Here is an 11,947-nt window from a genome sequence, read left to right as displayed (position 1 = left end):
TATTAAAAAAGGGCAGAGGAATCCCCATGGGCCTCCCTTAAAACATTGAGTCAGTCAAAACTTTAATTAAACTTTCAATACACACACATAGTGTACTTTAGCTTTTCATAATTCTGGGACAAGCAAAGTCTGCGCTAATACAAATTCCATCTGAAAGGTTGTGATAATATTGAAGCAGGTTATTGTCTACTGAATGTGCAAAGTTAAATATCACAGAATATTTGTCTGATTTGGTTCATTTTAAGAAACAAATTAAGTGAGGAAATTATCAAATTTAAGCTATCAAAAGTGTTTTATCGGAAACTACTGGATTGAGATTTTGTAACTGATAGTTCATAAATGAATATTTAGAAATATGGCTAAAATCTAATGAATAATGTATTTTGTATTTGATGCAAATGTGTGTTGGGATGCAGACAAAAAGAAACAAGAGTAACATCACATTACATCAGACATTCATGTTATTACAGGATCGACACATTTTGAAAAGTCAACCTGAAAACCTCAGACTATATTACTCAATATTTAGAGGAGTATCTCATCATTTATGCATCAAAGCGTGGTATGGTGAGAAATGCTACCTGATAGGACTTTCACCGTGCAGCAAGAGGTAAAAACTTCTGTCTGTCTGACTCTTAGATCTTTCTGTTCTCCTACTGTGTGCTGGAGGGGGCAACCAGGAATGTGGCAATTCCTTTCACACTCTTTACGAATATGTTAGTGTCTGCAGACAGCGCAGGGCTCCTAAGGTGAGACAGAGAGAGCGAGCACATGAGGGAACGGGTGAGTGAGAGGTGTGAACAGAAGTAGCGGCAGAAGTAATGCTGTCTTAACATGCTCAACAACACAATGTCAAAGAACACTGGGTTTTGAACATACATTACATACACAAAAAAGTACAACTTAAGTGCATCCACAGAGCTTACTTAAAGATGGTGTGTAATTTTTGCACCTCCAGTGGCACCAAGCAGATTTACAAAAATAATGACTGTTTTCAAATAGGTTTCTCTCCTTTTCTTTCATTGGTTGGACAGACTGTCCTACTCCAAAGTAATGGTAAACTAATCGACTCATCCTACAATGAGGTTAACTGATTATCTTAGTTTTCATCCTTTTAGCAGTGCCATTTTAAGCATTTTAAATGTTATAAGAGGTTTTTAAATCTACCAAAAATTTGTAATATACACCGATCAAGCATAAGATTATGACCACTGACAGGTGAAGTGAATAACACTGATTATCTCTTCATCACAGCACCTGGGATATATTAGGCAGCAAGTGAACATTTTGTCCTCAAAGTTGATGTGTTAGAAGCAGGAAAAAAGGGCAAGCGTAAGGATTTGAGCGAGTTTGACAAGGGCCAAATTGTGATGGCTAGACGACTGGGTCAGAGCATCTCCAAAACTGCAGCTCTTGTGGGGTGTTTCTGGTCTGCAGTGGTCAGTATCTATCAAAAGTGGTCCAAGGAAGGAACAGTGGTGAACCGGCGACAGGGTCATGGGCGGCCAAGGCTCACTGATGCACATGGGGAGCGAAGTTGGCCCATGTCGTCCGATCCAACAGACGAGATACTGTAGCTCAAATTGCTCAAGAAGTTAATGCTGGTTCTGATAGAAAGGTGTCAGAATACACAGTGCATCACAGTTTGTTGCGTATTGGGCTGCATAGCCGCAGACCAGTCAGGGTGCCCATGCTGATGTCTGTCCACCGCCGAAAGCGCCAACAGTGGGCACGTGAGCATCAGAACTGGACCATGGAGCAATGAATCACATTTTCTTTTACATCACATGGATGGCCAAGTGCGTGTGTTACCTGGTGAACACATGGCACCAGGATGCACTATGGGAAGAAGGCAAGCCGGTGGAGGCAGTGTGATGATTTGGGCAATGTTCTGCTGGGAAACCTTGGGTCCTGCCATCCATGTGGATGTTACTTTGACACGTACCACCTACCTAAACATTGTTGCAGACCATGTACACCCTTTCATGGAAACAGTATTCGCTGGTGGCTGTGGCCTCTTTCCACAGGATAATGCTCCCTGCCACAAAGCAAAAATGGTTCAGGAATGGTTTGAGGAGCACAACAATGAGTTTGAGGTGTTGACTTGGCCTCCAGATTCGCCAGATCTCAATCCAATCGAGCATCTGTGGGATGTGCTGAACAAACAAGTCCAATCCATGGAGGCCCCACCTCGCAACTTACGGGACTTAAAGGATCTCCTGCTAACATCTTGATGCCAGATACCACAGCACACTTTCAGGGGTCTAGTGGAGTCCATGCCTCGACAGGTCAGGGCTGTTTTGGCAGCAAAAGAAGGAACCAATGCAATATTAGGTCATAATGTTATGCCTGATCGGTGTACCAAGTTAGATGGTTCCCTGTAAAATTTCCAGAATTGGTTGAGAGAAAATTAATTTCATATGTAAGCAAAAATGGCAAAATGGATCAGGATTAAATCGAATCAGGAGCTTGTGAATCTGAATTGAATTTGAAAATATCTATTCAGCCCTAGTTTTCAGACACCAAATCAAAAAATTGTCTTATAGAACGTCTCAAGACCTCTGCATTAAATTCCAGCCTGTTGTGCCTGTCTACATTTTACTGCTTTTGAAGACAAGAATGTTTCTTATGTAAAGGTAAATTCATAGTAAATATTCTCCATCTGTGGCATTGAACTGTTTGAAAATCCTAGCAACACTGGCTTGAATTTGGGGTTGGGATGTGCAGAACCTAATTTTCAAAATTGACTAGTCGGTTTTGGTTTTTCACATCCCTACTCCAAACTCACACTAGTGCTCAACGTTACTATAGTATTACAGAGCGAGTGTGTCCACAGTTTTGGAAGTTGTCTATAAATATTAGGATCTAACATCCCAAAAATTACACCCTTCACCTTTAATAAACAAACTTTAATTTAAGATGTGACTGATCCAAGTAGCTGCAGGAGTGTTCACCGGTTTTACAGAGTCTGACCTACAGCAAAAACATGATGTGGTACATGGGTGATCCGGTTGAGTGTGAGAGGTGCTGAGATGGAGCGGCCCACCCTAGCACTCAGAGGTGAGTATGTGGGTGAGCGGACTGTGTAACGGTCAGTGATACAGATGGAGAGAGCAGTATGTGTCCTGGCAGCAGACATATGAATCTATGAGCAGTTCAACCTACATGTCACAGGTACACATGTGGGTGTACTAACTACGGCCACTTTTACATCCTAGGGGTTGTTTTTTATTCAAATTTAACAGATTTTTTTCTAATTTATATATGAAGGTCACAAACTGTCTTGGAAACTTTATTTTCAACTGCCTTTAATATATATTGTTTTACCCTTGCCCCAGCTTACAATATAAGCATTTATTTGAAAGACATTTGATAAGACTAAGATTTTTCTTGTCTTGAGTATTTGTTAATGTGTTCTAAATCAGAGAACAGTACAAGGCCTTCAATCCGATGTTTGCTTGCACCTTTCTCTTTCTTTCTCTCTCTTTGCATTTATGATTCTGTCCCTGGATGAGTAAATGTCTGTCGCCAAAGAAAAGCTCTTTGCTGGCATCACATTTGCCCCTGTTTGTTTTGAATTGAAGCTTTTGAGTTAATAATTTAAGAGCAATGACTCTCATACATGAATCATTGTCAGGTTAGCATGCATGAGCTATAGGTGAGTGCTTGGAAAACTCAATTTAACATCAAATAACCATCACCAAAATCAGATCATGCAGTGTGGAAGCAGGGTAGTGCCCTCTAAAAGTTGATCTCAAAACAGCAGCTTGCAAATCTCACATTAATTTGCCTTATTCACAGCTCACCTTTCTGCAATCTGAATCATTGTTTGTTGCAATCTTAAAACATATGCCAGGCAAATGAACAAATCAAGTCTTTGAGCAATCATAATCATCTCTTCAATAAAGGGAAAGGCATGGCGGCCCGACTGTGGGCTAAATTGTTACATTACATCTGATCAGAGCCTCCGGTGATTCCCCCCGCACGCAAAAATGCGTGTTTCTGCTGCCGTCTTGCTTTCTTTTCATTCTGCATGGCTAATGGAAGACGCAGATGAGGCTTTGAACAGAAAAGGTTTCACAGAAAAGGCTCTCTCCTCTGTTCCCCAGAGAGACAGGATGGGAGAAGAGTCTCTCATCTGCGGTTCCACTTCATTTGAGTCCGTGAATGCAGTGAATGGATATGTAATTGTTCAGAGGCTACAAAATAATGGGATCACTTTGAAATAAAACACAAAGTTAGACAATGGTAATTTAATACACATAGTTTGTATATGTGTGTGTGTGTGTGTGTGTGCGTGTGTGTGAACGTCCCCTTTCTAAAATGTCCTGGTTTCTCTAAAATCTTTATTGATTGTACATTAACTCCTTCCCCTGTGTCCTCATCCTGGAAGAGTGCAGCACAGTTGGGATGGGAGTTTTCTTGTTGTGGTGCACGGCTGTAATACCTCTACTCCCTACAGATTGTTCTGGAACTCTAAGATGACTATTAAACATGTTTTAAAGGACTGGAAACTTCATTAAATCATTTGGCCCATGCAAAATTATGTCTCATCCAGGAAAAACCAGGAGGAATTGTGGTTGAAACCATCTTTTGACAGATGGAGAGAGCTTCGTTCCATGCATTCAACAATAAACTGATGCAACAAATATGCATCCTGCTGGAAAAACAACCTACGATTGGTTAGCTGGTCTCCCAGCTTGGCCAAGCTGGTTAGGCTCGCCTGTTTACAAGGTTTTAAATGAGCTTTGGTCACACTTCAGGTCAACTAGACCAGCTTAAACCAGGTGAGAATAGTTTTTTTTTCTTAGTTTTTTAAGGCATCCTCTTAATTTCTATTTTCTGCTCACTTAAAGGGATAGTTCACCCAAAAATGAAAATGCTGTAATCATTTACTCACCCTCAAGTAGTTCCAAACCTGTATGGATTTCTTTCTTTTGTTGAATACAGAGTAAGATATTTGGAAGAATGTCAGTAACCAAACAGATCTTGCCCCCCATTGACTACCATAGTAGGAAAAAATAAATACTATGGTAGTCAATGGGGGCGAGATCTGTTTGGTTACTGAGAGGGGTTACATTGGTGCCATGTCCCGGATGGGAGTGAGGTTTAGGGGGGTGAGTATAACGGAGGCCAGCTAGTAGTTGCTGTGTAAGTAAAACCTCACTCCTCTGATCTCAAGAGAAGCTCTAGCGACTGATGCTAGAGGTTGCAGCCTTTAGCCTCCTTGTTAGAGCATCTGACTCCCACACTGGAGACCCAGGTTCGAAGCCCGCGCAAAGCGGGGCGAGTAGGACCTGGGTAGAGGGGTTACACTGACATTCTTCCAATATATTCCTTTGTGTTCAGCAGAACAAAGAAAGTCATAGAACTACTTGAGTGTGAGTAAATGTTAACAATTTTTATTTTTGGGTGAACTATCCCTTTAAGGTGCGTTCACATTTACATTTTCTGGAATTTTCGTGGACGCATTTCAGTCATTGTAATACACTCTCAGAAAAAAAAAAATGGTACCAAAGCTGTCACTTTTACCCTTTAAAAGGTTCTTATATTTACCATTTAGCTAATATATACATTTTCGGTACTAATATGTACATTTAATATGCACTCTTTAGGTACTCCCCAGTGACAGCTTTTGTACCTTTTTTCTGATAGCATAGGAATCCACAATATAAGAAATTTCACGCAAGGCTGCATTTTCCCCGATTTGGCTACAATTTCAAGTTGCTCACACAAATTAAACATGTTGAATAACAGAAAGCTGTTTGGTTAGAACATGACCTCTGTGTGAGCTGTGCTTTGTTCATTGCTGCACTACTGACAACAGAAAATGGACCCGTGTAAATTTCGCCCAAATTTTGCTAATGTGATCTTTAGTTGCATTAAAATAATGACTGATAAGCAACATGAATGATAAACATTTTACATTAAATTTACAAACATTTTAATTTTACATTATTGTACATTATTTACTGAATATTGTTTAACTGTATATTAAAATACATTTGAAAAAAAAAAGTCCATTACAATGTACAAAACAATCTGCCAAGCAACCAGACAAGCAACAATATTACAGCAATATTTATAATCAGCTGAGTTTTTTTTTTACTACAGTCAATAATTGAAATGCAACTGCATTTGTGTGGAAAAAAAAAACAATGTGATTTTTACAAGAGAAATATTAAAGTACTGTTAGTTCCTGTTACCTACATAAGCAATCTCATACTGTATACAGTGTTGCAATGGACTACCGTCAATGATATCAGGAAATATCAGAATGCCACCCACTGAACAATCAGAATTAAAGGTGCCCAAGAATGCTTTTTCACAAGATGTAATATAAGTCTAAGGTGTCCCCTGAATGTGTCTGTGAAGTTTCAGCTCAAAATACCCCATAGATTTTTTTCAAATAATTTTTTTTAACTGCCTATTTTGGGGCATCATTAACTATGCACTGATTTTTTCAGCGTGCCGCCCCTTTAATTCGCGTGCTCCCTGCCACACGAGCTCTCGATTATATTACAACACATTTACAAAGTTCACACAGCTAATATAACCCTCAAATGGACCTTTACAAGATGTTCGTCAGGCATGCTGTATGCATGCTTCGAATTATGTGAGTAAAGTATTTATTTTGATGTTTATATTTGATTCTCTATGAGTTTGAGGCTGTGCTCCGTGGCTAACGGCTAATGCTACACTGTTGGAGAGATTTATAAAGAATGAAGTTGTGTTTATGAATTATACAGACTGCAAGTGTTTAATAATGAAAATAGCGACGGCTCTTGTCTCCGTGAATTCAGTAAGAAACGATGGTAACTTTAACCTCATTTAACAGTACATTAGCAACATGCTTATGAAACATTTAGAAAGACAATTTACAAATATCACTAAAAATATCATGCTATCATGGATCATGTCAGTTATTATTCCTCCATCTGCCATTTTCGCTGTTGGTCTTGCTTACCTAGTCTGTTGATTCACCTGTGCAGATCCAGACGTTACTGGCTGCCCTTGTCTAATGCCTTTCATAATGTTGGGAACATGGGCTGGCATATGCAAATATTGGGGCGTACACCCCGACTGTTACGTAACAGTCGGTGTTATGTTGAGATCCGCGTGTTTTCCGGAAGTCTTTTAAACCAATGATATTTACAGAAGAAAGAGAAAGCAATGGAGTTTGAAACTCAAATGTATGTCTTTTCCATGTTCTGAACTCTTGTTATTAAACTATGCCAAGGTAAATTCAAATTTTGAATCTAGGGCACCTTTAAGTATTTCAGAGCTGCATAATAATGTTCTATATAAAGCACAAGCATAGACTAACTTAGCATAAACACTACACGACTTGGATAGAATTGTAATGTAAACTTGATGTGCACAACTGGTTATTCAGCACAAAGAATTTAAACTGCTTATTTAACCCAAGCTTGACAATGGCATCTCTGCAAGCAATTAGCATTTTAGCAGAGATAGGAAACGTTAAAAGCCCAATGAAGTGCTTGAGTAGAGCGTCAGCTTGTTAATTGTGGGCGCTGTGTTTAATTTGTTGCTGGAAGGTGTGTTTTCTCACCGCCAGCAGGCATGTTAATAATTTAGTTCCTGCAGATTAAGAGATAGACATTTCAGCTCAGAGGGATGGATGAAGAGCATTTGTGCTACTGCTGGAATGCATTTTGACGAGATTGCTCTAGCTGTATGCAAAGTATTTTTAATCATTTATGTTTATTATACAAAATATGTCATGGGAAATGTGTCATGGCAGCATATTCTGTCTAACTTGTTGACTGTAGTGGTACATAAAATGAATACTGAAATATTGATCTGAGCTGAAATTATTTTATAATCTTACTTGTATTTGATCCCAAAATTCCCTACAAATAACAAAATGGTACTCTATAATCAACAGTTATCACTGAAAGGTGAGTTCACACCATATACCTTGTTAAATGCATTCATGTCTTTTTCAAAATGGTAATTTTTGTCATTTTTTGAGACTTCTGCAACGTCATGCGGAAACCCTTAAAATGGAAGTGGCTTCGTTTTTGTATGTTTCTGTTTGATAACTCCTATGTTGTAATAATTCAAGAATAATCTCTTTGTCATCTTGTAATTATGGTAATTACGTGGCATAAGCACACCAGAAGTTCTGAGGTCCTTTTTACAACAATCTAAATAAATGAGAGCAGAAATCGGCGATGTGATATGAGAGACATGAAAGTTGTGCCTGTTTCAGTTAATGGGAAAAATGATAATCTGAGTGCTGAATGAAGTGATTGACCAATCAGAATCAAGTATTCCAGAGTGCTGTATATTGTAAATATTGCACATTGTATGTTTAGTAGGAATTCAACATCAGTTAAGTAACAATTAGATCAATCAATCATATAATTGATATCTGTTAACTCTAAAATGCTATGGGATCCAACGTAAAGTTGCCATTTATAATGACTAATGCTTCATAAACCATCAGCAACACTGAAAGGCCAGTGATACGCAGCATTAAACTGTAGCAATGTTGCTGAAGATCAATGAAAACTAGACTGACACACAGACACAGGGCACATTTATAAAACACTATATTCTAACCACAGGTCTAGCAGCCTGTCTTCACCATGAACAAGTGATAAGTTCCGACAGTCTGTTCGTTTACTTTCTTTCTCTGAAATTGATTCAAATATATTCCTCCTGCAACAGTATTCTTGCACCTCAGTTGAATCACAGAGTTTGCTTAATTAATGCAAATTTCCTGCATCTGAGAAAGTGCTGGAAGAGAGTTGAGAAAGTCAAGTAAACTGTGATACTCAGCTTAAGGATATACGTGAAGCTTGCATAATGAGCTGTAAAGAAAACAACTCGACAAAACAGTTTTGGAGTTTATCTGTGCTCTGTGGTATTTTATTTTTAACAAATTCCTTCTGTAAATACCGCATGCTGTCTCATTAGAGAACAAGCATCTAACCTATCTAAAAACTAGTTTTATATAGAGATCCTACTTATGATGACTAAACAATTACATTAGCATTACAATTGCTTACAACTTTGTTAGAGCAATTGTAACAATAATCGTAATTATTGTCTGCTTCGGGGTATTAGTTTAACATCATCATTAGCGATTCCTTTCATGGAGTGCAAATTGTCTTAAGAAAAACAGCTTAACGCAACTTTAATGCAGGAATTTAAATCACTAGCCTATTTTTTTCAAACCTTGAAGCTTATTGGTTACACTTTATTTGTGTCTATGTTACATGTTACATGTAGATACTATAGTAATAACTATATTATGCATAATTACATGCAACTAACCCTAAACCAACATTGATCCTAACCATAACCATATATTAAGTACATGTAGTTAATCAATATTACTCAGTACTTATATGAATAATTACGCTAACCAAGACAACTTAAAATAAAGTGTAACCAGCTGTTTACAACTTGCTATTTTAATATAAAATGTCAAAAACAGAAAGAAAACTAAACGCAAGTACTAAATGTAAGTACATGTAAGTGCACATACTGTAAAATAAAATGTAACCTGATACATTTTATACAATATTTTGAATCAAATCTTGACCTCTCAGATGAGCATTTCAACAGAGATCAAATGATCAATATTAAATAATAATATAAAAATATCTGAGCAGTTTCTCTCAATACCATTTACTCAATACCAGTTTACCTAACCCATCCATAGTGTCCACTAACATGGTAGTTCATTTAGGCACACTCCAGACAGATAACACAACAATTGCACAGTTGAAGCAACTTTGAGCATGTGATCAATATACTGTATGTGAGAAAGCATCTGGTTTTCTATAATATATAGGATAAGAATAATAACAACATGCTGTAATATCATGTTCTTCCAGTGAGCTTTACAGGCTCAGAGAAGCAGTATACACTTAGACTGAAGTATCAAATCGATCTTGTGGATTGTGGGTGTGTTTGCTCCCAGTCTCGACTCTTGACCTTTCAAAAGGTCTACTTTTAGTTCTCAGGAAATGAACTCTTTGAATGGCAATGTTTTTAGTCTATTAAAACCTCAATGAAGACTCCAAATTCCCTATGAAAACCTTAATAAGGTGCCTTATCTGGAACAAAAAGCCAGGACGAAAGCACACAATAAAAATAAAAAAATAACTAAATAAATACAACATTTTCTGTCATGATAAAATAAAATAAAAATAAAACTTCAGTCCTATCCTATCACAGTGTTAAACATTTTACTTAGTTGTCCCTACATTAAACTGCGAAAAAAAAAGTATTTTAAGATCGGAAAATTACACATTTCATCTTTGAAGTGTACAATAATCACAGTTATTTCCTTAGATGGCATGAATGAGAGCAGAGTGCCCTGGAAATGCTGTTTCTGCCAAGAAAAAAAGTGGTGAAAAGGCCATAAACATGCATCATTATCTCAGGTTACAGCATGGCGACAGGGAAGAACATTTAGAGCAGAATAGTGAGTCGTCCATCTGACAGAATAGAGAGCTTGTACATAGGTATACTCTTCACGAGCATTTCACACATGAGAATCAGACAGTTTTGCAGCCCGAACTGAGGTGTTTGGTCTTGCGAGTGTGTTTTTGCGAGTCCACTAACCCATTTGCTAATGATAGGCTGGTGGTAGAGTCCCTTTCCCTCTCATGCATCAGTGAATTCAGACATATGTACAAAAGAGTCATGTGACAATTGTCAGCCTTCATTCACTCAGATGTCAAGGGTTTGTGTTTAATTGAGCAGTAGTTACAGGTTTACCGTGCCGCTGTGCATGGTTTCATCTGCTGTAGTGGGCTGAATATTGTCTGGCACAGCAGAGATAAAGTTTTGTGCAACGGTGCAAAGTTGCTGCAGGCATCTTTGGTTCACAGCTGTCATGATGTCAAAACAATGTTTACTGCACAAGAATACTGAATTCCCTCAAGCTTGGCCATGCTCTGAATAATAATCTCCAGTGAACTCTGAAGTGTTAAAAGCAATCATAAACAGAGATGACATAAGATTGCATGTGAAGTACGTGTAAGTTATTTTTAAAATGCATAAACTCAAATTAAAACTTATACTGTAAAATCTAATTAGACTTAAAAAGGCATGCAAACCAATTGCCTTAAACTATGTGAAATAGGAATAGTATTTTGTACTGACAAATGCTTAGTTAGTATATTTCACTTCCACAAGACTTCTAGTAACTAAAAAAGAACTGTAGAGAGTACTTGTTCATTTACTTTAGATTTACTCTTGACTTAGTAGCTACCATTGTTGTTTTGTATGCTGAATGTTGAAGTATGTGTGTGACTCAAGCATAGTCAATTTCAAGATTTTTTCATAAATATAGAGGGATTACAGTATATCAACCCAATTAAAAGTTTCACAAGGTGTTTATGACGTGTAAGCAATGAAATTGTAAAAGATAATTTATTTAACATGAAAAACTTGTTAAAGGGACAGTTCACCCAAAAATGAAAATTTGATGTTTATCTGCTTACCCCCAGCGCATCCAAGATGTAGGTTACTTTTATTCTTCAGTAGAACACAAATGATGATTTTTAACTGCAACCGTTGCCGTCTGTCAGCCGAATAATGGGAGTGAATGGGAACTTGGATCAATAAGTCGAAAAGCCTTGCATAGACAAATCCAAATTAAACCCTGCGGCTCGTGACGACGCATTGATGTCCTAAGACACAAAACGATCGGTTTGTGCGAGAAACCGAACAGTATTTATATAATTTTTTACCTCTAAAACACCACTATGTCCAACTGTGTTCAGCATTCGCTTGGTGAGGTCTGATCGCGCTCTGACAATGGAAGTGATGTCTAGCACTCATTGAAGTATATGCGAGAGACATCACTGCCGTTGTCAGAGCGTGATCAGACCTCACCAAGCGAATGCTGAACGCAGTTGGACATAGTGGTGTTTTAGAGGTAAAAAATGATATAAATACT

The 11,947-nt window shown here is 37.8% G+C and overlaps 1 long non-coding RNA gene across 1 annotated transcript in view; it reads right to left on the bottom strand.

Annotated features, from left to right (window-relative positions):
• Nucleotides 1–268: 268 nt before the first annotated feature.
• The window catches only part of LOC125278040, a 100,154-nt gene continuing 88,475 nt past the window's right edge, over nucleotides 269–11,947 (bottom strand). Inside the window, exon 5 of the long non-coding RNA XR_007187038.1 lies at nucleotides 269–744. This is a non-coding gene — a long non-coding RNA (uncharacterized LOC125278040). The remainder of the gene's footprint in view (nucleotides 745–11,947) is intronic.

The sequence above is a fragment of the Megalobrama amblycephala genome, linkage group LG11, assembly GCF_018812025.1.
Source record: "Megalobrama amblycephala isolate DHTTF-2021 linkage group LG11, ASM1881202v1, whole genome shotgun sequence".
Classification (NCBI taxonomy): Eukaryota; Metazoa; Chordata; class Actinopteri; order Cypriniformes; family Xenocyprididae; genus Megalobrama; species Megalobrama amblycephala.
Note: the sequence above shows the minus strand (reverse complement) of the source record. Positions and strands in the feature narration are given on the sequence as shown.